The 27,725-nt window shown below is 41.5% G+C and overlaps 1 protein-coding gene across 1 annotated transcript in view; it reads right to left on the bottom strand.

Annotated features, from left to right (window-relative positions):
• Positions 1-27,415, bottom strand: part of CDK17 (cyclin dependent kinase 17) — a 92,258-nt gene extending 64,843 nt beyond the window's left edge. The window contains exon 1 of the mRNA XM_084810219.1: positions 26,833-27,415. The gene's annotated coding sequence lies outside the window, so the exon portion shown is untranslated. The remainder of the gene's footprint in view (positions 1-26,832) is intronic.
• Between the last annotated feature and the right edge of the window lie 310 nt (positions 27,416-27,725).

The following is a 27,725-nucleotide window of genomic DNA, read 5'->3' as shown; positions in this document are numbered from 1 at the left end:
ATTATCTTGTTCTGCAAGGTAACTGTTTATCTGTTACTGCTGTGTGAACATGTATATTACAGTGAAATGCTGACAACTATGACGGAATTTTGTTAATATCCAAAACCGCAGATACACACTGATGAAACATTGCCAATGACCTATATGTGATGCTGGATATACACAAGTGAATGCTGACCAATCACATTTAGCTCACTTTCAACAACATTAGCCATCTCGTATTGTCAACATTTATATGTGAAAAGTCAATAGTCACCAAACTTCGGACATTGACTGCAACACAGACACATACTAGAGATTCCTGGTGAATAATTCCAACATGTTCCTAGTACTGCTTTTCGTTTTTAGCTATTTTGATCAGAATATCAATAAAGTCTGCAAATTTAAAAAGTGTCTCTTGAACATGAATGCTGATATTTGGCTTACAAACAGTAGGTTTCCCCAAGTCCAGAAAGGACCTTTAAAGTCTTGGTATTAATTATATATCTGAAATCCAATCCAAAAAGCAAGATTCAGGTATAGTATAGCAATTCAGATACAGTAAAAACTATTTATTAGCACATTATTTTATAATAATTTCTATACTTCCAAGCAGCTGCACTGTAGATAAGAGTGTTCATTCATATGCAGGTGGCTAGCTCAAGACAAATGCAGAGAAGTTGCACAGAATGAGGGCGTTCTTTACTTGTCTGTCACTGATGGAATCTGACTGTACCATTTACAGAGTATCTGCACTTCCCACTTACATCATTCTGCTTAGTGTCAGCTGTTGTTTAATCCTTTAAGGATATTACAAATTAAAATAAATATTAATGCATTATTAAAAGTAGACCCTTTCAAAAGGCACCTCATTTTGTACTCGCATGATTTAGTGAGCCTCTTGAACTCTGCCACAAATTTAAGGAATTTCAATAACATGTGTTTAAACACTTGGATTTTGTCCTGTGATGTATGGATGTTCCTTTCAGCTAAGAAAATGCAGTAGCCAAAACATTATTTGCCATCATTGCTAACAACAGAGGCAGGCAAACCCATTTAAAATTCAGCTAGATTGCATAATTTAGCTGGAAGAAGCATGTAGAGTTTTCAAATATATTCTAAAAAAAAAAATTTGTATGAAGAGTACATGTAACTGGGAAAAAAACTGTTGACTGAAATAAGACAGCTTAGCTAAGGGTCTTTAAAATAGCTGGGAATCCATAATTTGTCCCAGTAATAAAGAAGATTCATATCTCACATTATACCATTCCGCCCTTAAAACTTTAAAAAGGGGGATTTTTGCCTGACAAAATGCAAATAATGTGGAAATTAAGACAAACAGAAATCACTCAGCAGTCCTCTCAAACCACACTTTGAAGAAAATGCTTAAAGTGCTTTTAAAGTGCCAGCTGGATAAGTGCCTATAAACTACCCCCTCCATTCCTAATGAACATAAGAAGGTATAAATGCAAACAGCTCTTCTAATTCAAGCCCAATCTCTTAATAAAGCAAACGATGATACATGAGCTAAATAATGTCACACAGTTTGCCCAGTCAGCAATACAAAAGCGTCAGTTACAAATTCAGCACAATGAACTCTATCACAGATTGTTCATACAGAAAGTATGATCATTTAGGGGAATATTTGTTGGCACATGGAGAGCCATGGGAGATCTACAAGAAACAAAGTTATCTGTTTACTCAGGAGGAACCAGCACCAGCAGAGAAATTTTCGCACAGTCAAGTCATCCCAAATAAACACAAGAGCTTTATCATTTGTTTATTGTATTTCCTTTGTTCCTGCAATGAAAACTGTGTTGACATATATGGATAATAGAACAAAAGCAAGATGAAGAAGGACTCAATGCCTTGGGAATATATAGCACTCAAAATTATTATGTCCAATAAAGAATCATGGGTTGTATGCAACGGACATGGTTGGTGGATCAAATTCCTCCTCCTTCTTGTGACCCTCCACTGTTGCCCCAAATCTACTGCAAAGAATGGGGGATCCTCCAGAACAGTTCTGGGGTGCAGAGAGGAAGGGGAACTCCCATTGTGTGAGTGGAAATCCACTTGCATAATGTTGGATTTAACCCCCAGAAAATACTTCTCTCTGAAATCCATTAACTATAGTAATATGTATCTCCACTACAGAAGACAGAGTCAAAAATTCAAATTCTTTAGAATACAACAGAACTTCACATGTTTATCACAACATGTGGAATACGTATTACCACAACCATGTACTCTGCAGTATAATATTATGCAACCTGGAAAAAGTTAGTTTTTAAACGTGTCATCAAAAAGGCGTACATGTACATTTCAAAATGATGGCTCACATTTTCCTTTCTCTATTCCTTCCCACCCAAATTTCTCCCACTTTAAGATGCAATGCACTGCTCCCTTTCCCACAAAAATGTGGCTGCCTGCCTTCTCTTTCTTTTACATGGCCCAAGTGTGGCATTTCAGAGCGTGAAAGGTAAACAAAATATTGCGAATTGGCTGTTAAATTTATCTTAATAACACACCTAACATAATGGGCAGTGCGTATGTGTGCACATGTGTAGGATACCAGTATGTTGCAGGGACCAACTCCCATGTCAAAAGGAAGTTTGGGGGCATCCACTGGCTCAAGCAACTCTAACTGTGCTCCTAAGTCAGGGCTAGGCCCAGGTTCAAGCAGGGGATCATCTGTGTTGCTACCTCAGCACAGTGACGCCTAAAGCAGGATATAAGAAACACATTTCAATATTTACTTTGATGAAATTGATTAATACTTTTGGTGATCTGTCTGGTTATTCAATTAATTGGTCAAAGATTGGACTGATGCCAATTGGAGATAATATATCTTTTAGTGTGCTGGCCAGTAGGTAATGTTGATGGTGCCCAGATTTTATTATCTACTTGGGAATACTTATTCCCAGAAATATATCCTAACTGATTAAACTAAATTTGAATAAGTTGATTAATGAGACTGTATAAGATATAGATAGATTGGCATTGTTAAAAGCGAGTTTGTGGGGAAAGTTAACACACTAAAGATGAATATCAAACCTCAGATTGTTTATGTTATATGTGGGATTCCTCTACTTATACCTGGCAAATATTTCCAAAAATTTAATGCTTTGTCTCCTAAATTGGGGAGGAGGGGGGTCCTCTTCACCACGAATATCTCTGAAACTGATTCCACTTCCAATTAAACAAGGTGGGGTTGGCTTTCCAGAGCTGGCTTTATACCATCAGGCCTACGTGTTGACCCGAAAATTTTGGTCTTTTCCAGTCCGATCAGATTTTCCACCCTGGTCAGTTCTGGAATCCTTCTGTTAGGACCCTCTTTCCAAATGGATAGCATTAGGTTCTCAGCATATTATAATAGACCACCCTCCCTCCCACAGTTCTGACTATTAGAGAAGTGTGCCATATAATATCACGTCAATTACAGTTTGATCCATTTTCTCAATTGACTTTATGGGGAAATCCAGATTTTTTTTCCCCTTCATGGATCACTGCCTTGTTGTGGCGAAGGGGCTTGCATAACTCAGTGAAGCCATAAGCTATGCCATGCAGGGCCACCCAAGACGGACAGGTCATGGCGGAAAGTTCTGACAAAATGTGGTCCACTGGAGAAGGAAATGGCAACCCACTCCAGGATTCTTGCCAAGAAAACCCCATGGAACGTATCACAAGGCTAAAAGAGATGACACTGGAAGATGAGCCCCTCAGGTCGGAAGGTGTCCAATATACTACTGGGGAAGAGCAGAGGGTATTTCCAAGTAGCGCCAGAAAGAGTGAAGCGGCTAGGCCAAAGCCGAAAGGACACTCAGCTGTGGATGTGTCTGGTGGTGAAAAGAAAATCCGATGCTGTAAAGAACAATATTGTTTAGGAACCTGGAATGTCAGATCAATGAATCAAGGTAAGTTGGAGGTGGTCAAACATGAGATGGCAAGATTGAACATCGACATCTTGGGAATCAGTGAACTAAAATGGACAAGCATGGGCGAATTTAATTCAGGTGACCATCATATCTACTATTGTGGGCAAGAATCCCTTAGAAGAAATGGAGTAGCACTCATAGTCAACAAAAGGGTGGGAAAAGCAGTACTGGCGTACAATCTTAAAAATGACAGAATGATCTCAGTACGAATCCAAGGCAAACCATTCAACATCACAGTAATTAAAGTCTATGCCCCAACCACTGATGCCGAAGAAGCTGAGGTTGATTGGTTCTATGAAGACCTACAACACCTTCTAGAACTAACACCAAAAAAAGATGTCCTCTTCATCATAGGGGATTGGAATGCTAAAGTAGGAAGTCAAGAAATCACTGGGATAACAGGCAGGCATGGCCTTGGTGTACAAAATGAAGCAGGACAAAAGCTAATAGAGTTCTGCCAAGAGAACACGCTGATCATGGCAAACACTCTTTTCCAACAGCACAAGAGACGACTCTACACATGGACATCACCAGATGGTCAATATCGAAATCAGATTGATTATGTCCTTTGCAGCCAAAGATGGAGAAGCTCTATACAGTCAGTCAAAACAAGACCTGGAGCTGACTGTGGCTCAGATCATGAGCTTCTTGTTGCAAAATTTCGGCTTAAATTGAAGAACATAGGGAAAACCACTAAACCGTTCAGGTATGACCTAAATCATAGCCCTTCTGAATATACAGTGGAGGTGAGGAATAGATTTCAGGGATTAGACCTGATAGACAGAGTGCCTGAGGAACTATGGACGGAGGTCCGTAACACTGTTCAGGAGGCAGCAACTCAATCCATCCCAAAGAAAAAGAAATGCAAGAAAGCCAAGTGGCTGTCTGATGAGGCTTTAGAAGTAGCTGAGGAAAGAAGGGAAGCGAAAAGCAAGGGAGAAAGGGGAAGATATATCCAACTGAATGCAGAGTTCCAGAGAATAGCAAGGAGAGACAAGAAGGCCTTCTTAAATGAACAATGCAAACAAATCGAGGAAAACAACAGAATGGGAAAGACTAGAGATCTCTTCAAGAAAATTGGAAATCTCAAGGGAACATTTTGTGCAAAGACGGGCATGATAAAGGACAAAGAAGGCAGGGACCTAACAGATGCAGATGAGATTAAGAAGAGGTGGAAAGAATACACAGAAGAACTATACAGGAAAGATCAGAATGTCCCTGATAGCCATGATAGTGCAGTCACTGAACTTGAGCTGGACATCCTAGAGAGTGAAGTCAAGTGGGCCTTAGGAAGCATTACTAACAACAAAGCTCGTGGAGATGACAGTATTCCAGCTGAGCTATTTAAAATCCTAAAAGATGATGCTGTTAAAGTGCTGCACTCAATATGCCAACAAATTTGGAACACTCAACAATGGCCACAAGACTGGAAAAGGTCAGTTTACATTCCAATTCCAAAGAAGGGCAACGCCAAATAGTGTTCAAACTACTGCACAATTGCGCTTATTTCACATGCCAGCAAGGTGATGCTCAAAATCCTACAAGCTAGGCTTCAGCAGTATGCGAACCGAGAACTACCGGAAGTACAAGCTGGGTTTCGAAGAGGCAGAGAAACTAGAGATCAAATCGCCAACATTCGCTGCATCATGGAGAAAGCAAGAGAATTCCAGAAAAACATCTATTTCTGCTTCATTGACTACGCTAAAGCCTTTGATTGTGTGGATCACAACAAACTGTGGCAAATTCTGAAAGTGATGGGAGTACCAGACCACCTTACCTGTCTCCTGAGAAACCTGTACGAGGGTCAAGAAGCAACAGTAAGAACCAGACATGGGACAACTGAGTGGTTCAAAAATGGGAAAGGAGTACGACAAGGCTGCATATTGTCACCCTGCTTATTTAACTTATATGCAGAGTACATCATGAGAAATGTCGGGTTGGATGAATCAGAGGTCGGAATTAAGATTGCTGGGAGAATTATCAACAACCTCCGATATGCAGACGATACCACCCTAAAGGCAGAAAGCAAAGAGGATCTAAAGAGCCTGTTGTTGAGAGTGAAAGTGGAGAGTGCAAAAGCTGGTTTGAAACTCAACATTAAAAAAACTAAGATCATGGCATCATGGCATCTGGCCCTATCACTTCCTGGCATATAGAGGGGGAAGAAATGGAAGCAGTGACAGATTTTACTTTCTTGGGCTCCAAGATCACCGCAGATGGTGACTGTAGCCATGAAATTAAAAGACACTTGCTCCTTGGGAGGAAAGCTATGGCAAACCTAGACAGCATAGTAAGAAGCAGAGACATCACCTTGCCGACAAAGGTCCGTCTAATCAAAGCTATGGTTTTCCCAGTTGTAAGGTATGGCTGTGAGAGCTGGACTATAAGGAAGGCTGAGCGCCGAAGAATTGATGCTTTCGAACTGTGGTGCTGGAGAAGACTCTTATGAGTCCCCTGGACTGCAAGGAGGTCAAATCAGTCAGTCCTAAAGGAAATCAACCCTGAGTGCTCATTGGAAGGACAGACAGTGAAGCTGAAACTCAAATATTTTGGCCACCTAATGCGAAGAGAAAACTCTCTGGAAAAGACCCTGATGCTGGGAAAGACTGAAGGCAAAAGGAGAAGGGGACGGCAGAGGATGAGATGGCTAGATAGCATCACCGATGCAATGACTATGAACTTGAGCATGCTCCGGGAGAGAGCGCAGGACAGAAAGGCCTGGCGTGCTATGGTCCATGGGGTCACGAAGAGTCGGACACGACTGAACGACTGAACAACAACCAGATTTTAAAATTGGAAAAAAAATGTTTTTGTGGCAGACATGGACAGCTAGGTTGATTTTTACTCTGGATCAATTATTGGGTATGGACAATGAGTTTCTGTCATTTTCTGATTTGTGTACTAAATACGATTTACCACTATGACTGAATGGCAATACTTACAATTGCAACGCTCGTTGGAATCTAGGTTTGGTCCAGCCGCTTTTACAGCTTCAGTCTCCATTGTTATTGGAAACACAGCAGCTGATCAGTCATACCAACCTACGATTCATGTATATAAATACTTGTTATCCATAAATAAATATGATACTCAGGGTTTAAAACAGAATGGAATAGAGAGTTGGAGCACCCCATTTTGCCTAATCAATGGATTGCGGTTTTAGCATCCGTACCTCAAGTATCTATGGATTTTAGGCTATACAGTATTCAGCAAAAACCTTGTTTTGGGTTTATTAGACTCCACAACGCCTTTTTAATAAGGGTTTGTCTAATTTGCATAATTGTTGGCGATGTAATAAACCTAATGCTTCTCTTATCCATCTGTTTTGGCAATGCCTAATAGTTTCTTCCTTTGGAGAGGAGGTCATAATATGGATAAATTTTATATTGGTGCACTCTTTAATGTTGAATGAAGTACATGTCCTCCAAAACTATTTACTGGTTTTGGGGACGTTAACATATGGTCAGCACAAATGGATTTTCTGAGCCACTTTGACAGCCAAAAGACTGATATTACAGCGTTGGAAGGATAAATATTCAGCTCCTATAATGTAATAATTGAGCACCTAATAACGCTATCAACATCTGAATGAGTGGTATATAGGCACCACTCGCAAAAGGATAAAAATATGGATATTTGGTCTGCTTTTCTTGAAGCTTACGCATAATCTCCTGTTGTGTTTTTTGGAATGCTGTATTTAATGGAACACTGATATTTCTATGCATGTAATTTCTTTTCTTTTTTTCTTTTTTCCTTCATGATTTATTTTGCTTAAATCTAAAAAAAAATTCATATAAAAAAACCTTCATGAAAGTTGTTAATTAAAGTGGAAACTATCCCCACAATTCCTGCGTTAAACAACCCAGGAATTCCCGCCATGACATGAGAAACTGGTCAGAGCGTCCTGGGAAGTTGAAATGTTCTACCGCTGGTTTTGGAATATTGCCGTCCTTGATGTCAGATTTGTGTTCATTTATTCTTTCCTGTAAAGACTGGCCAATTTGCCCTAATGCAGAAGGGCACTGCTGACAGAAGATAGCATATATCACATTGAAAGATGAGCAAGTGAATGAATCCTTGATGTTGTGCGTGACCTGTAATAGTGTTTTCAGAATAGACATGGGGGCAGAGCTAGCACCTGGGTTTGTTGCAGGGTCTGCTCCCTGTGTTTGTATCCTTGTTCTGTGGCCTGTTGTTAGTGAGTACCTGTTTTAGGTTGGGGGCTGCCTAAGAAAGCACCAGCTTACCACCCATGGCTTGTGAGAGGGAAGTGTCATTGTCTAGGATAGGATGTAGAGCATTGATTATATATTTGAGTGATTTTAGCTGGGAACTGTAGGTGAAAACAAGTAGTGCTCAGTTACTTGTTACCACACATCTCTATTTCCTTTAACTTTCCATCAAGTTTGTATATCAGACAGGTTTCATTGGATTAGAAAACTATACAAAAGATATCTACACACAAAAATGTTGTCAACAATTAAAAGGCTGTTCTATTTTTTACACTTCTTGTTTCTGATAAACTGGCTTATCTTAAGCTTTCAGTTCACAGGCAAAGGAGGGAAAACAAACTCTGGACAATTAGTGTAATGGTCAACTTTTAAAAACTGAAAAGAATCTTATTACCTTTCCTATTTTCAGCAGTTACACCATACTCTCATTATACATTGACAAGTTGCAAAAAGCACAATCTTTTCTAATGCTGAAGTAATTTTACAAACTGTTATGAAGCTGACATGCAGATGGGTAGAAATCCTTAACTAGTTGCCAGAATCTTCCAGTGGGCAGTTTTTGGCAACCGAGCAGTTTCCCATGCCAGCTTGTGAGGAAGCAGACAGAATGAAATGGCTGCCAGCAGGTAGAAGCGAACACATTGCACCTGTAGCTAGAAGGATGATGGTACGTAGTATAGAAAATGCATAGAAATGAATCAAAAGTAGGGGGAATGGATTAACAAAGGAAAAGGGATGGTTAAGAAAGACAGTGGACCAAAGAGCTGCCAGCATGAACTGCATTTATGAGCAGGACAAACAATGCAAGGATTCAGGAGACAGAGTATAGACACTGGAGAAAACTATTTTTCCCCATTTACTGAGTAAACAGCTGATCCCTCTTGCAGGCAGGGAGCAATTGAATATAATCGGAAGTTTGCTCCCTCCCCAGATCTTTTAATGCTGCCCTATTCTATTGATGATTTAGGACAACTCAAAATAGACATTCTGCTACTGAGTCCTACTGTTTAAATGGATGTTCTGGAATCCTAAAGAGTTCTAAATACAAAGCTTTTGCCTACACCCATTTCCATATGCCCTCAAGCTATTTGACTCGTTCACTGAATTATCCCATATAGCAGAAGCTTGCTTCCTGATGTACACTATGCTTGATTATGACAAAATAAATAATAGCATATGACAGATAACAAGTTGGTTTATTAAACAACAGTAGCTGCTGACTAGTCAAAACTAGAGAGGGCATGTGCTATTTTCTGAATGCTCTATTCTCCTAACATTTGCTAGACGCAATTACAGAATAAATACGAATGGTAATATGCTAGAAATATGATGGTCTTTTGCTGGGTACCAACACATATTTGCAGGTATGGCAAGAGAGTTGTGGGTAAAACATTCTGTCCTGAAAAGGAAGTTTTCTAGTACACATTTGGGGTGGTGGTGGTGGGAGGGGAACAGACACTGAAGCATGCATAATGCTGGTTCCCTGTAAACCACAGTTTGCAAAATTGGGAACCAGCCTCATAAATGGATAAATGGTCCTCACTTTCCCTTTTCCCCTCACAAGGGCAATGTTCCTCCTTCTTTCCCGAGCGTTAACTATAGTTGCCTATTTCATATGCACTGAAGCATACCACTGCTAACCCAAACCAAGACCAAACAGATTTGGTAGAAAATGGTGGCCAAGAAGATGAAATGGAGTGTGTAGTCAAGATAGAAGCAGGGCTGGCATCAAAGGTAGGCATCGCTGGCTACGTGCCAAGGGCCCTCAGCCAAGCAAGAGCCCGCTGACAAAAGCCCCCTGGACTTGCTCCTCCTCTTCACCATTGCTACCTGCTTGTTCAGTTGTCTCTAGCTTTGGGCCAGACAATGGTGGTGGTGTGAAGGAGGAGGAGTAGATGCCACTGCCTACTTATTCACTGTCTCTCTGCCTATCAAGAAACCAAGCAGTAGCAATGAGGAGAAAGAACACCAGGTGACAATGGTGGTGAGAAGGTAGACAGAGGAAGGGGCCCCTGTATTAATGTAACCCTTAATACATGGGCTGACAGTGGGTAAAAGACTCTGACTGTCAAGGAAATTCAGCTGAATGAAGGTTCCAGTACAGTGGAAAGGAGGCTTCAGCAAATGATAGGACGTCTGACTTAACAGCAAACATCACCTGACTGCAGCATGTACTTAAATAATTAGTCCCTGCCACTTCAAAACCACAAAGAAATTTAATAGAAAAGAACTGTTTACAGTTAAGAGATACAATTGAGACAAGTTAAACACCAAATGTAAATTTGTAGTTCAGCAATTCCTATTTTGAAGAGCCAGCATGATAACACTCCTAGCTCAGTTTCATAGTATGAGGAAATAAAAGAAACTGAGACACTTCCAAAACTGACAGGACACATAACTAGCATATAAAACAGAGGAAGATGAATATACACATATATAATTGAAATCCAGGCTATAGTTGAGGTGGAAACCTGATAATCAATTGTATGAAATCATTATTTTACTTAATATTCAAATCTTATATGTTGTGTCAATGTAATAAATGGTAAATGAACAGCAATGTGCACAGACTTTCCTTTTACGACCAAAAGTTGCAGCACAGAGTTAAAGTTATCCAGGTTTCTAAAGAAGCCTGTAATTACTTAGTTTTGCATTGTTTGCCTTAAAATCATCCTCACCGTATGCCTTCACTTAACCGAGGAGTTTTTCTTGCAACTGAAAAGGATTCATCTTAATGCACGCATATCAAACTTAAGCCAGACCCCATCCCTTATATGAAAGTATTCAAGCTTAACAGAACACTGTTTCAGACAGAAAATAGCTTTGTTAGACAGAGTTTAGCAAATGCTATAGTAGCTTAATCGTATTTACATGCCACCCTTGTTCACTTTCTGACAAAAGCCTGGTACTTGAAAACAACTAAGACAGAGGATTCTTTATTCATCATGTAAAACATTATTTCAAAAGCAAGCAGACCAAGTGCAGCCCTGACTGCAGACAGCATTTAATGAGCAGATTCTGCTGACGATAGCAGCAAGTTCTTCAGGGGATTGGTTTCCTTCTCAAGTACTGCCAGAAGATTCTGCTAAATGAGCAGTGAAAATACCGAATAAAGTATTTATGATTTACACAGCATAAATCATATGCTGATACTCCTGACATGAATTTGTAACAAGCCCAGTGTGCATTAAGCAAGCATGGGAAGTCTGGCATTGAAAGAGTTGGCTTCTTACATGTGCTTCTGCATATGCAAAGCAAGATTTGCACAGTTCTTTCATACTTGTTTGTGATGCCCTATCTTCAGTCAGCCATATAATTCTAATTTAGTGTAATCCTACCAAAGTGTGTCTTCTAATTCTTAAACGCATTTTTTGCATGAACCAGGCTAACTTTTTATCATTTGCAACTTGTTACAAATTCCAAAAGCTTAGTAAAATTTCTATAGTGTTTGTTCTCCCACATATATTAACAGATCCTCAAACAACTGCCCACTCCCTCTGTTTAGCAAATCAAATCAATACACCAATTAACTCATACTGAAGACCCTACATAGACATTACGCAACTTAAAAAGATCGTTACCTCCCTAAAATCCAGTGGTAACAAACTGTACTGCATAAAGTGGAATATTACACCACTCCATTTAATTTTTTCCCAATTTTTCCTTTTCTTTGCTTTCTTTTCTACATGTTAATGAGGGATGGTATTCAATAGCTGCACTTCGTTCAATAATGTTAAGTCTCCTTCACTGAGCATTTCCTAATGCAGACTTTGAAATTTTAAATCCAACAATCTTAACTACATTCTTAAATGCCTCATCAGTACTTATTTAGATTTAAAGTACTACTTTAGGGTTTGTTTAGCTGAAAATGTAAAGAAAAGGGCAAAGGATAAACAGCAGGGCATAGGACAGACGGCTTTGATCTTGAAGCCCTCTGTCTATCAAGTAGCAATCCCTTAGGACTGTGCTCTTAAGGTGTAATTGCGTGCATATTTATATACAGTCAGGGCTAGAAATATTGGAACAAGGATAACTGTTTTGGCAGTTGGCCTCTGCACACCACCACATTGAAGTTGAAAGGAAACACACCCAGATGGGAGTGAAGTCAGGACTTTCAGCTGTAATTCCAGGGGTTTGACAAAAGTGGGGCACTAACCATTCAGGAAGGACAGCCAGTGGCATACACCCCCCACCCCATCGTTGGTGGCTCATAAGTAATGGAACAAACCAACATCATTCCAAACTTAAGGGTCGCCTTTAATACCTGGATGAAAATCCGTTGCAGTCAATGACTGCCTGAAGTCTGGAACCCATGGACATGACCAAATGCTGAGTTTCCTCCCTTAAATGCTTTGCCAGGCCTTTACTGCAGCTGCCTTCAGCTGCTGCTTGTTTGTGGGTCTTTCTGCCTTCAGTCTTGTCTTCAGTAAGTGAAAAGCATGCTCTATTGGGTTGAGATCAGGTGACTGACTTGGCCAGTGAAGAACATCCCATTTCTTTGACTTGAGAAACTCTTGGGTCGCTTTTGCTGTATGTTTTGGGTCATTATCCATCTGCAATATGAAGTGGCGTCCCATCAGTTTGGCAGCATTCGGCTGAATCTGAGCAGAAAGTATAGCCCTATACACTTCAGAATTCATCCTGCTGCTTTTATCAGCAGTCAGGTCATCAAGAAACACCAGTGACCCGGTTCCATTGGCAGCTATACATGCCCATGCCATAACACTGCCTCCACCATGTTTGACAGATGATGTGGTATGTGTTGGATCATGAGCTATTCCTTTCCTTCTCCATACTTTTCTCTTCCCATCATTCTGATACAAGTTAATCTTGGTTTCATCAGTCCAAAGAATCTTCTTCCAGAACTGGGCAGGCTTTTTTAGGTGTTTGCTGGCAAAGGCTAATCTGGCCTGTCTGTTCTTGAGCATTACCAGTGGTTTGCACCTTGTTGTGAAGCCTCTGTATTTACGTTCATAAAGCCGTCTCTTGACTGTAGATGTTGACAATTATATGCCTACCTCCTCAAGAGCATCCTTGACCTGGCTAGATGCTGTGAAAGGGTTCCTCTTCACCATGAGCAGCATTCTGTGGTCATCCCCTTTAGTTGTCTTCCATGGTCTTCCAGGCTTTTTGCTGTTGCTGAGCTTGCCAGTTAATTCCTTCTTTTTCAAGATGTTCAAAACTGTTGTACTGGCCACTCCCAATGTTTTTGCTATCTCTCTGATGGGTTTATTTTGTTTCCTCAGCCTAATGATGGCCTCCTTCACTCGCATGGACACCTCTTTGGACCTCATGTTGGGAGTTCCAATAAACAGCTACCAGATGCAAATGTAACACTCAGAACCACCTCCAGGCCTTTTATCTGCTTGATTGGTCATGGGGTGCCCAGGAAACAGGCCACACCTGGCCATGCAGCTGCTTGTCAGCCATTCATTCCATTACTTATGGGTGTGTGTATGCCACTGACTGTACTTCCTGAATGGTTAGTGCCCTACTTTTGTCAAACCCCTTGAATTACAGCTGAAAGTCCTGACTTTGCTCCCATCTGGGTGTGTTTCCTTTCAACTTCAATGCGGTGGTGTACAGAGGCCAACTGCCAAAACAGTTATACTTGTTCCAATATTTCTGGCCATAACTGTAGGACATGCTGGGAGGTGTAGGATCTTTTTCTGTCTAAACATGTATAAGATTATGCCCTTAGTGTCTTACAGCAAAAAAATAATGAAGAGTTCTGTGTTATCTTAGAGACACACACATTTATTGTGCCTAAGGTTTTGTGGACAAGAGCTCACTTTGCCAGATTATGATACTTTGTACTGTAATATTTAGGGCCATATGTAGAGACTTTTTCTAAGTACATTTCCTTTTAGATTTGGGCATGCATTTCAGGGGGATAGATTAATATGGTATTTTAGCTACGCATATTTATCTTTTCTTATCTCAATGTCATTTGAGATAAAGGTAGCCTCAAGTAGAGCGCATTGTAATCGTCTAAATGCATTGCAATTGCCTAAGTGAGTTAATTAGTCTGAACTACACAAAATTTGATAATAAAACTGAAAATTAAAGGAAAATGTACAAATACTACTGGATATTAAGTTTTCACTAGGTGGTATTATAAAACTGAATACAATATTTACGAGAAATTTCCTTCAAAATACTGGAAATACAGATCAATTTTATGTCAACATGAGGTAAGGATACTATGCTTTTAGCTTACAGAAGGTTATTTTACAAGGTATTCTCCTACTACTGTTTTCCTCCAAAGTTCATTTCCCAAACTCTATTCATGTTGAAGTACAAGACACACAAATGCCCTGCCCCACTCTCAATAAGTAGTGCAATATGGTACAAATATTCAATCTAATACATGCTAATATGTGTCTTGAGATTTCATAAAATGCAATGCCCCATTCACGTGTTTTTCTTTCCCTTTTTAAACATTTAGGAGGAAAGTCAGCATGCTGCCGCAAAGAAATGCTCCCATACAAAACCCACTGAAATTATTGAGAAGGCACAGCAGGAGTGTTTTCTCAGACTGCTCTCCATTTCTTAGTTTACACAGTAACATCCAAAATACATAAAAGATCAAAAGATAATGGTAGGTGGAAAGGTAAAAAAGGGTAAGCTCCACTGAGGCGCTGGTTTGAAAAGAAATGTCCTTGCTATACTCTTTCCATCTCCTTTCCTTCCTCACAGCAATAGGGGCCTCTTTCTTGAAGAGAATTTCTTCCCAACAATATTAGAAATGGGGATATATCACTGCAAAAACAGACTGCTCGTCAACCCATCAGACCCTTTTGCCTTACAATCCAACGTAACTAAACAGATTTGGAAATAGGTTGGTTTATGTCCAGATGACCATGGTAATTTTGTGCTCTTGCTCTTAATTAACAGAAAAAGAATCTTCTCCTGCAGTATTCTCCTAGCAAAATGGCTAATAAGACGAACCTTTTGACAGTAGCAAGGTATATATAGCCAGGTAAATAGGTCTTGCCATCATTAATTCTTCTGCAAACACAGCCACAGTCAACATTACTATAGTAGCATCCAGGTTAGACTGCTGTAATATGTTCTATGTATGAGACTGCCTTTGAAAGCACTTGGAAACTGCAAATGGCCAGAAGTGCAACAGCCAGATTTCTAAGAGGTGCTTGCTGTATGGAGCAAATAACTCCAATATCACATCAACTCCAGTGGCTACCGTGACCCTAAATGGTTTAGGGCCAAGATATCTGAAGGACCAGTTCATCTTATTTGGCTTTTCATGTAGTATAATAACTATCTGAAGCCATTCTTCTTCCACCACCCCCTTCTTCAGAATGAAGCAGGAAGGCATGAGTGGGCAGAACAATTTCGCCCATGACACCACAGTTATGTAATTCCTACCCAAGAGGAGACCTGCCTGGCTTAGTGATTGCTTGCCTTTTGGCAGACATTTCAAACCTGGTTTAAAACAATTATCATATGCTGCTGCTGCTTTTCTGTATAATGTGTTATTGTTTCCATTCCTTGTTGCACTTATTTGTAACCTGCCTTGATGGTCCTTCCAGAGATGAACTGACAGCTGGGCCACTATGGTGTGACCTTGGTCATAGATACTACAATCTTCCTTGCTCTCCTGGAGCTACATCAGTGGTGGGCAGCACTCGGCCTCCGACGACTCCAAAATTGCAAACGAAATGGCATTCAGAGCAGCTGTTTCAAAGACATTTTGACCCTTTTAGTGTAAAGCATTTTTAATTTTACTTTTTTTTGCAGTGGGGTAGGTGTGGCCCATGAGGGGGTGTTGGGGGGCAAAAAAAATGATCCTTGGACCTCACAAAGTTGCCCACCACTAATCTACATGGAGTAGTTCCAGCTGTACTGCAAACAATGGCTTTTTGCCAGTGGTTTAAGGAGTTTTAACTAGCAGTATATATCATCCATTCATTTATAAGATATTGCCAGTGTGCATGGTACTTACAAGGACAAGTCAGCGCTTTGAGGACGTTGCAACCTAAATTAGACACAAGAAGACAGAAGAGTGAGGGAAGGGAGATGCAGGCAGAGTAGACAGGGGAACCATATGCATTTATTTCAATTACACATATTTAAGCTTAATAATTGTAGGGTATTGGCTGTACAAAGGCTTAAAAAGATGGGTTTTAAGGTGGGATTTAAAGGGCAGAGGAGGAGTGACCTCACATAGGTATTCTGAGAGGAAATTCCAGACATCAGAGGCAGCAAGGAAGGAGGGAGCAGGAAACCTTTGTACAGCTAGGAGAGGTGAAGTAACAGTGAACATAATGGGCAGGAATGTATTAGGCTATGAGGACTGAGAGATAAGGGAGAGCAAAGACACCCCTATTGCAGGGCTGGGCAACCTGTGTCCTAAGAGTGCATGTGGCCTTCAGATAATTTCATGCAGAACTCACCAACCATTCAGTTCAAACCTCTGGAAAGATTGATCTGCCCCTCCCCTGGCAGCCCGCTGGGCAGGGAGAAAGAGGGGGAAGTAGAGAGAAGGAGGGTGGCCCTAACCACCATTGGCATGCAGCGCCCCCAAAAGATTATTCCCAAGGAACTGTGACAGAAAAAGTTTCCCCATGGAATTGACTTTGAGGCCAAAACCTCTCACCCCTGCCTTAATGCCACAAAAAAAAATATGAGCAAGGCTAAAAAGCTCTCCTCTGACTGGCGATGGCAGGAAAATGGTTTGAGGCCTGTCAGCTAATACTCCATCCCCACAAAAAAATCTGGTATTTAATGGTAGTTTGTTTAAAGGTATCATACATCCCTAAAGTTGTTAACCTGTTATTTTAAAAGGTTTTACCCCTTCAGTTACTTGGAAAATCAAATAATGATTTTTTTAAAAAAAATCTCTCTAGTAAAGCATAAAAAATACAAACATGCAGATAACCATGGGAAGGAAAAAATACTTTTCCAAAAATGGACCAGAGCACGTGCTTACATCAATGCAAGCATGCTACTTGGGCTTAAACATTTCATAAAATGCTCTTACTTGACCTGGTCATGATCAGGGGCAAAAGAGAAAGAGAAGGTATATTAAAAAATATAAAAATGCATTGTTTGAGAAGGAGAAGCTGACGAGTACTGAGATCAAAATTATACTAATCTACTGCAATTATCTGGAAGACTAGGAAACAATAATTGTAACAGAGCTGCAGGATTCCCATCTTGATCCACCCTGTTGAACTCTGGAATAAATTACAAAATCCTGCTGACTCACTGCAGGAGGTGAATCTTATTAATTTTGTACACACAGTAAGGACATGGAAAGGAGTAGTTCCTTTCCAGAGAGTAGATTCAGTACAATAATGGCAAGGGGAAAACATTAGGATCTAATCTGCAGTGAATAAAATCCTCAGCTCAGACCAGACCCCAAATTAGTTAAAGGAAGAAAACGCTCTTGCACAGTTTGCATGGATTGGAGTTAGAAACAAACTCTGAGAATAGTTGATCAACATGACACAAAATTAACTCAGTATTGTGCATACTATAGCCACGGTGATCCATGCACTGGTAACCTCACAATTAGATTACTATAATGCACTCTGTGTAGGGCTGCCCTTGCGCCTGGTATGGGAGCTGCAGCTAGTGCAGAATGCAACTGCTAGGATGCTCAGTGGAGTACCTAGCTATATACATCTATTAAAAGAACTGCACTGGCCGCCTATTAGCTACTGAGCCATCTTCAAGCTTTTGTTGCTGACATTCAAAGCCCTAAACAACTCAGCACTAGGATATCTACCAAACCATCTCCCCCTATATAGATCAAATCGACCCAAGTTATTCCAAGGAGGTCTTGTTGATCGTCCCACAATCAGCATAACAGCATAATGGCACATGAGTGGGCCTTCTCAATAGTAGTGCCCACCCTCTGAAACACTCCCCCACTTGTGGTCCAACAGGTGGGAACGATGGTGAACTTTAGACACCTCTGGAAGACGCACCTGTTTACTCTGGTTTTCCCTGAAGTGTAATTGTACTGCTCTGTTTTACTGTTTTTCTAATGTTTTTACGGTAATTATTATTTTATATTGTTTTTATATTGGATGTTATGTTCTATTTTATGTAGTTCTGATGTAAACTGCCTAGAGATCTTATGATATTAAGGATTATATAAACAGTTTAAAACAAACAAACAAACAAACATGATAGAAAGTGTAAAACAGAACATTGAGAAATGTGTTATTTAAGATAACCCATGTGGTATATAAGTATCTACCTCATTAAGTCCCAGTCCAGTCACCATGTTGGCTCCATGCAATCTGCAGTTTACAACCAACCTCAGGAACAAGCGCTCATCCCTTCTCTGGCACAAATACCAACTTTCTCCCCTTGTCAGTGGCACATCTGTTCCAACACTTACCATGGCTAATGTTAACCAGATTCCATCATAGCAAAGGTTGGCAAACCTACTTCAAATCCTGGGTAGTACCAGTGCATGTGTAATGCTGGGCACTTTGGAGGAAAGGCAGGAAATAAAAGCAATAAACAAACAAACCATGATTAAGACCAGGAAAGGAAAGGAAAGGAAAGGAAAGGAAAGGAAAGGAAAGGAAAGGAAAGGAGGAGCAATTTGTGCCAGAGGAAGGAAAGAGTGTGCATTCCCAAGGCTGGCTCCCAGTTTCCAGACCATGGCTTGCAGGGAGTTGGCATTACATTTGCACCAGGCTGGGATTATTGTGTGCAATAACAATAGTGGAAAAATATACGTAAGTCACCATGAGCTCCTTGGAGGAACGGCAGGATACAACTAAAAAAAACAGAAGCCTTTTTAAAACTAGTTTACAAGTAGAAGAAAAATATAGTTCAAAAAGATGCTTTCCTTTCACTTTTTCTCAACAACTCCCTTTATCAAGTTCCACCTTCTCCCAGCCCATGTACCTTTGGCATTTTGTTTTAGTGAGTAAAAGAATATTCTCTGTGGAGACAGAGGAAATGTCCACTTGCTGTCCACTGCTCTCGTCACCAATGAAAATGCATATTGTTTAGATGATAGAGCTACTTCCAGTTTGGAAACTCTGTTAAGGAAGTAGGAAGAGTATACAAGAGAGGAAATAATTTGTAGCCAAGACATAAAAGGGGAATGTTTATTATTTCTCATTATTTCTGAGTACTTTCTAGAGTGCTAGCTAGCTATTACTGTGTTACAACGGGCTTGATTAACCACTTGATCTCCAAATATTTATTACATGAGGGCTTTTTACAATTCATATCCAAATGGAATTATATAGATTCTAAACACAAAGTAAACCATATCATACTAGAAAAACAAATGTATGGGGAAAGGGTCTAGAGAAAACTTTTGAAAGTGGATTAGTTTATAAAGGAAATTCAGGGTGTGTCTAGATTAAGAACTATTTTGCTGCCAGTAAAGATAATTTAAAGGAAATGATAAAAGCCCTGTTAATGTGATGCCTGCAAAACTGGACTGGACAAAGCAAATATAAGTTATCACCTGAAAATATTTCACTGATAAAATTAAAAAGCATAAATATCCTCAACTCCTCTACCTAGCACTAGTTCTTCTGCTTACAAACAACTACAAGTATGGCATCATAAACTAATCTAAAAACATATTAAGTAGCAAAAAATATCCACAAAGTGCAGTCATTATCTTTCAATTTCAATAAAGAACTAAAAATAAAAATTATGCAATTCCTACCATCAGTAAAGGCAACCTTAATTTGGTATTGGTCTATAACCAAACCCAATCATTAATCTGACATCACTTTTAAGGTTCAAACAGAATTAAACAGTTGTAGTTTGTTGCGAACTGGGTCATTGTGTATAGGAAGTCAGTAGTGATATATCACCGTAAAAGCAGAAAAGCCAGACAGGAAGGAAAACTCCTTTAATTAAGAAAGATCATTGGTCCATCTAGCCCAGTACTGTCCAATGTGGCTGTTGGCAGCTCTCCATGGTCTCATGCAATCAGAGGTCTTGCCCAGCCCTGCTACCCAAGGTTCTTCAAAGCAGGAGATGCCACGGATGGAATCTGGAGCCTTACGTATGCAACTCACATGCTCTAACAACATGCATTAGCTACTTCAATAATCACTATGGATTTTTTTGAATTCACAGAGGAATTATTATGAAAACCATTATAATTTCTTAGGCTAGCTTAATGAAAACTAGTTAAATTAGACTACGAAGACTCTGTGAAAGCTCATCAACAATTAAGGGTGCAATCCTATGCACGTTTAGACAGAAAAAAGTCGTACAACTCCCAGCATTACTCCAGCCAGCCATGTGGGCTGGTGCATGCTGGGAATTGTAAGACTTTTTTCTGTCTAAACATGCATACGATTGCTATTCAGATGAGTATCCAGAAGTTTGTATCATAATGAATGTTTTATAGTCTTCGTTATATAATGCTTAGTACAGTTAGACAGGTTGAATAGCAGTGGATTGCTCCCTAACTTTACTTGATTTGTTTTTTTTGGTAGCAACAAAGTCAGAATAGGTTAACTATCATGGACAAAACATACTTTAGAATTCAAAATTTGTTCAAAAGTCTCTATAACAGCAATGACAAACTAGTTTAAAATTCAACATCACCCTTAGTATCAGTGAAGGAAACCAATGCCAATATTACAGCTTTTGGAAAGATTCTAACAATACAATCCTATATATATTTACTTAGAAGTACATCCCACTGGGCTAATGGAGCTTACTGCCAGATACATGTGCATTGGAGTGCAGCCCACGTCAGCGGTCAACATTGTAATCTTATGCACACTTACTTGGGAGTAAGCATCATTGAACATAGTGGGGCTTATTTCTGGATAAACATATATAGCAGCAGTCCCCAATTTGGTGCTCTCCAACTGTTTTGTACATAAACACCCATCAGCCCCAGCCAGCAGGACCAAGAGTCAGGAATGCTGGTAAAGAACCACAAATGTCACCATACAATATACAGATGGCCTGTGCTGAAGAAAGGGTTTTGTTTTATTCAACCTCTCCAACCGTACTAAGCATTATATAATAAAGGCTAAAAACTTTACATTACAATGCAAACTTCTGAATAATCATCTGAATATTTTATATGCTTTTATGGTTTTGAAAATATTTAAAAGCTAAGATTTATTCAGGAGGATAGAACTGCTGTATGTATGTATTTACAGTCAAAATATTAAAATGATAGAATTTCCATTACCCAAATGCTGGCTATCCCACATCCTAAATAGACAGAGACAGAGACCTGTGTATACTGGGTTTATCCACCCACACATAAAAGCTGTTTAAAGCATTCCAGAATAATTAAATAAGACAAAACATTATAGAATAGCACTCAATAGTTACTACAAATCTTACTGAAATCAATGGGACTTAAGTTAGCAATGACTTAAGTCCCACTGATTTCCATGTATTTACTCTAAGTATGACTAAGTCTGGATCCAACCCAATGAGTTTACTTAATTACTGGATATAAGTTTAATTTACAATCCGGTTAACAGACATAAAACAAATTTGGCTTAAGAAATACACTGTGGTTGGCCATGGATATTAAAATTACAGTCCAAACCACAATCACTTGAGAATAAGCGCCACTGAACTACTTCTGAGTAATCATGTAGAGGAGACACCCGCACAATTTCTACTAGGCAGTATCAAGTGCTTGGCACTAGCTAAGAATCCAGTCCACACTATGATTCAATCACAGCCTAAGTCAAAGATCTGTACAGAATTCAATATAGAAGTTTAGTTCTAATCAGCCAAAGCCAACAGCTACTGAATCCTTTGGATGTAGGATTCCCAAGCTACTACTTGGATTTTGAAAGAACCAGATCCCAGCCAAGCCTGCTACAGTGAAATATATATTATGTACATATTGACTAGTATCTTTAGATCAGTTAACATTGTGGTGCACAGCAGGTTACACAAATTCTACCCCTTTTATAAGGAATAAAATCCACCCCAAGGGAAGAACACCCACAGGTCAAAACTACCAGGGAGAAGTGGCTGCACACAACACTCATACAAAGGAAGGTAGCAAATAAAGGAAAAGGGGGTGGGGTGGGAGTTGAATCAGGAAATGAAGAGGGCCTAAGTGGGAAAAGCAAAGGAAAGCAGATATCAAATCTAGAGGAGTTTTGGAAAAGGCAGGCAGGCTTTGGAAAGGATTAATATTGCAGGTAAAAGCAGATGCAACAGATCAGTAGAAATAAAAGGCATGCCAAGGTATTCCATGAAATGAGATAGTGACCTGGTTCTCACGTAATTAACCCATGGTTTGTGGGGACATGCACCACATGCAAGCTGCTTCCAGTTTGCAGCAACAACCTATGGATGTTCCATTTGTAGGCTGTTAGTGTGACTTCTAAACCCAGACACTTTGGGTTGTTCATGGGTTAAACAACCCAAAGTTAACCCATGGTTTGTTTTTAGTTTAACTGGAAACGGCTCATGCACAGCGTCTATCCCCATAAATTAACTAATTATCTAATTATCCCATGATTTGCCTCCAAATGCTGCTGTTATGTGTGAACAGCCCCAGTATCTGATCAGTATAAAGGTATGTTTTCATATAGTTTTCATTCCATTCAGCAAGCTGAGGCTCCAATTCTAAACACACCTACCTGGGAGTAAGTCCCACTGAACTCAATGGAATTTACTTCTGAGACACTGTGTATTCATGTCCCAAGATACTCCTAATTTCTGATTTTTTTTTTGTTCAGACAACTGCTCAATAAAGCCAGAAACTTTGTAAAGGTTCAAGGTTACCAATGTTTTGAGTGAAGGAAAAATAGGTGAACATTTTTTCTAAAAATAACAGTGTTATCTATAGCATCACACAACCATCAATAGCGACGCAAGCACTTTTATTCTGCTGCTGGTTTTACTTTGGTTTTATGTGCTGCGCTGCTTTTACCCTTTGCTGCTAGTTTTATCTTGCTTTTATTATGTGCTGTTTTTATCACTGTTTATTGTTTTGTATACTATGTTTTCAATTTACCACTACACCACCCTGGTAAACAAGAATTCTGGTTATTTGCCTGACTATAAATGCAAGAAATAAATAAAACAATACATGAAATATTCCATCCATTTTTCAATGGCTCTTTTATTTTACAACCTTAGATATTCCATATATAAAAAGTGTAAGTATGTGTACTATCTGCTGCTAGAAATTCTTATTTCAGCTATAGGCATGGTGAAAGAATACCTGCAACATTAAAGAAAGGGTCGTGCAGCATACTAGCATGCAAGAGTTGTACTGAAGTCAGCAATCAGGTACTTGTAGACTCAGAATAATGATGAAGATATGCATGAAAAGCAAGCATGGGAGCAATCTTATTCAGATAAAGCCATCAACTTCAGTCATCATACTGAAAGTGATGTCAAATACTCTGAAGATTCTACTCTGCTTGGTTCTAGAAAAGACCAGATCTTGCATGGCCTGGAGCACTGCCATTAAGTTCAACAAAACTTATGTAAAAATTTCTCCACATACTTTCCCTTTTTTAAGAGAAGAGACAATCCTAAACACCTTTACTAGGGAGTAAGCCTCACTGTTTACAGTGGAACTTAGTCTTGTGTAAACATGCATAGGATTGCACTGAAAGTGACCCTGAGGTCAGTTAATAACTCCCATTCTACCTATTTACTTATATTTGTGCTCAACAAATAAGGGACTTGCACTAGTGGACTTTGACAATTAATCAGTTCTCACATTTGGGGATTAAGCATTGTGCTGTCCTACTGGATAGCTTGGGATCTCCATCCAGCATTAATCATCATCTACTTTTGCTGAAGAAGAGAAAAGAGAGAGATTTTAGAGCTTTAGCCCAGCCAGCCCAAAATCTTTTACAAGTTTAATGTTGCACCAAATTGAATACAATATGGCACGGGGTCAGCATGCTGCAGTGAATAAAATGTACAGCTTTGACATGAAGAAAACCAGTTCAAATCTCTTCTCAGTGTCAGCCCCCAGAAGAAGAGAGTTGGGATTCTACAGAACACCCCACTCCACAGGGAAGACCTAGAGGAACCTGCAGCACACCAAAGGTAGCCTGAGGAGCTCAGACAAAGGGGTACCTCATCGCCTCCCCCCACCCCCTAACCCTGTTGACCCTATCCCAAGGCCTGCCTTGATCCCTGACTTTCTTCCCTTGTCTCCCAGGACTCCAGAGCAAAGGTGGCAGCAGACCCACTGTGAATTGCCAAAGGAGTGCCTGCTCGGCTGCCAGAAGACTTCATCACCGGGGTCTACTCAGGAGGAGACAGCTACTCAGGAGAAAGGGTCTACTCAGGCAGGCAGCCAATCATGGCTCCCTAATTAGTGCACCCCTACAATACACATGCTTGTCACATTCACACTTTATATTTTTTGGTGTATACCTAAAAAATAAATAAAACAAATCTAGTGTGTCAGCTGGTCTTTCAGTCAACCTATATCATAAGGTGCTAACAGTCAACATAAAAAAATGGAAAAAGAATGGTAAAGCATGTTCTATCAGCACACAAAAAGAGCCCTGCTGCATCAGACCAAAGGCCTATTTAGTCCAGTATTCGGTTCCCAGTTCCAACCACAAGCAGGATATGAATGCAACAGCACCCTCCCTCTCATGTTCCCAAGCAACTGGTATACACAGGCATATTACCTCTGATACTGGAGGTAGCATATAGCCATGAGGACTAGTAGCCATTATCTCCATGAATTTGTTCAATCCCTTTTTAAAGCCATCCAAGTTGGTGGCTATCATCTCATCTAGTGGTAGTGAATTCCATAGCTTAACAATGAGCTGTGCGAAGTTGTAGTTCCCTTTATCTGTCCTGAATCTCTTGCCATTCAGCTTCATTGGATGATCCCAGTTTCTAGCATTATGAGAGGGAGAAAACCATTTCCCTTTCCACTTTCTTAGCACCATGCATAATTCTATACACCTCTATCATGTCATATACACCCACTCACCATTTTTCTAAGCTAAAAAGCCCCAAATAATGCTACAGAAATTAAACTTCAAACTGCCCCTTTAAAGAATGCAGAAGTACCGAAGTACAAAACAACAACAATGGAAGGATATGAGCTACAGCCCATTTTAAAGGCATTTAGCTTCCCACTTCAGGGGGAAGCAGATTTTCAACCCATTACATATTCACAACAATAGAATGAAATCTTTGCACATTCACATACATCCATTTACATGCATACAAGCATATGCTCATATATGTATGCATGCACTCTCTCCCATTCACTTTAACAGTGCTATGCTACACAAATCAGGACAAGAGTCTAAACAGAGTGATTTTGCTCTAGCTGCTGTCTTGCTTCACCCGTATGGTCCTTAGAATGCTAGCAATCAGTGGCTGTCACAAACAAGAAGCAGACTGAGTTGTAAGCAACTTGAACATTCTTTGCAAGAAGAATAAGAATCAGAGGGGCTCAAGGCCAGCCAAAGAGCAAAAGGGAGCTAATTCATTTGTGAAAACACTGCAGAGTGACGGTTCCCACACACTCTCAAATGGTGATTCACACCAAGTAGGCTCCGCTGTTCTTGCAGAACAGGCTATTTTGCTCATACTGAATCTATGACATTAGAGATCCCAAAAGAGGAAGGGGGCTGGCAACAGGGAGGTCACAGTGGTTCAGGGTCAGTAGGTGTTCATATATCCTGTCATTTAAAAAGCGCTTCAGGAGGAAAGGGGGGGGGGAGAGGCTGCGCAAGAAGAGAATGAAAGGGTAAAGAACCCTAGGAATGTAAGAAGAATGACAAAATGTGTCACTGAAGCAAGAGGTAATAGGGGGGCAGTTGTCAGGAAGCAAACATCATTACCATCTTGGGAGAGGTTCTGTACAAAACAGAGCTCAGAGGCATTAGAAACTGCATGGTATCAGGCCAGGGATCACATTTGGCTCCCCAGGCCTAAGCTGATGGAGCTGACAGTCAAAACGAGCCCTTGCCTTCTCCCCCGCCCCCGCCCCCGCCCCCGCCCTCAGCACACACAAAGACGAGAACAACGTTGAATGCTTCTGTGTTGACCTAGACTTCATCCTGTCTGTCTCCCTGCGCAGCTTTCCCGAGCCGACGCGAACACCAGAGCTGCACCACACCGGCAAGCTACCGAGCCCCCGCCGGTGAAGCGCTGACAGATACACACGGCACGGAAATTGGGGGGCGGGCGAGAGAACAGCCCAACATCGTGCGTGTGTGTGTGTGTGGGGGGGAATCAACCCTCCAAAACACCTCTTTTCTCCCGCTTTCCCGGAAGGTCCAAGAGCACAAAACCACAGGCAAACCACCGGCCCAAGAACAATCCTCAACACCACTTCCCATCCCTCTCGCGCAATCGCCACTCGGACCGTCCGTTTCTCCATCCGCCCCGGAGGAAGGAGGTGGGGGAGAGAGACAGTCAAGGACCGACCCTCCACTTTCGTTATCTCTACATACATACATACATACACACACACACACACACAGAGACACACACGCATCGGAGACCAGAGCGCAAAGCCCCCGCGCGCGCCCCCGCCGCCCCATCCCAAAGGTTAGCCATTTCCTCTCTCGCCTCCCGCACAGGCAACAGGGCTGCCCGCTCGCCCCAAGCCCGCGCCGCTCGGATGCCTCCCCCTGACGGCGTCCAAGGTAGCCGCGGGCTGCCTCCCTCGCCTCGGGCCAGGCCCCTGACCCGCGCGGACGGGAGACAATGAGGAGCCCCCTACTCACCAGCAGCGGCGGCGGGTCTCTGCCGTTCCCGGGCTTGGGCCGGGTCTCAGCCTGCCCTCCTTCCTCGCACGCTGCTGCAGGCGAGCCCCCTGCCTGCCAGTGCCGCCGCCGCCGCCCCAAGAGCCGCTTCCTGCTCTGCCCTGGTGCCGAGGGAGGCGGGGGCCTCCGGGGCTTTCCCTTCCCGGGGCGAAAGAGTCACTGGATCTCCCGCGCCGCCAACATGGCTGCTCCCCCCGCCGGCCGGGCCGCCAACCAGTCCGGGCTGCGCTCCTCACGGCCTCCGCCGCTCGCGCCAGGCCGCCGCCGCCGCCGCCGCGTTACTTCCTTTGCTTCGCCACGGTGCGACTCCGAATGCTGCCGCTTGACGACTCCGCCGCCCTGCGTGGAGCTCGCCAAGTGGGGAGCGAGCGAGCGAGCGGCCGCCCAGCAGCAGCAGCAGCAGCGCTCGGCGAAGCGGCGGCGGCAGCGGTGGGGACGGGAGCCAGGGCGACAGCTAGCGGCTGGCGAGTGACTTGCTGCTCTGGGGCGCGGACGGCGCCCCCGGCCTTCTCCGACACCAATGCGCGCTTGGGGCGACGGCAGCGATGGTCCGCCCCCCGCCTCGGGGCAGTGAACGCGCTCGCTGGGCGGGGAGGCTCGGGGTGTTGGTTTTCCCCCTGCCCCTTGCTAGCACTGTGGCGGCATTCAGACTGTGTTACTTATGAGGAAAGGGTTTCATTCTTAAACCACACGCCCCTTCCAACTGCGCCTACTTACCAGGAGCAGTCCCTGTGTTGACTTCTACCTGTCTCTCTGATGAATTTTCTTCCTGTTTTGCTTGCTGAGAAGAATTTGGGGATGCCTTTCAATTTTTATTTCAGTCTTGCGCATATATCCACCTTCCCCAAACTGAA

This window comes from Heloderma suspectum, chromosome 7 (genome assembly GCF_057233095.1).
Source record: "Heloderma suspectum isolate Gila_16-S chromosome 7, 16-S_ref, whole genome shotgun sequence".
Lineage (NCBI taxonomy): Eukaryota > Metazoa > Chordata > Lepidosauria > Squamata > Helodermatidae > Heloderma > Heloderma suspectum.
This window is presented reverse-complemented; position numbering and strand designations above follow the sequence as displayed.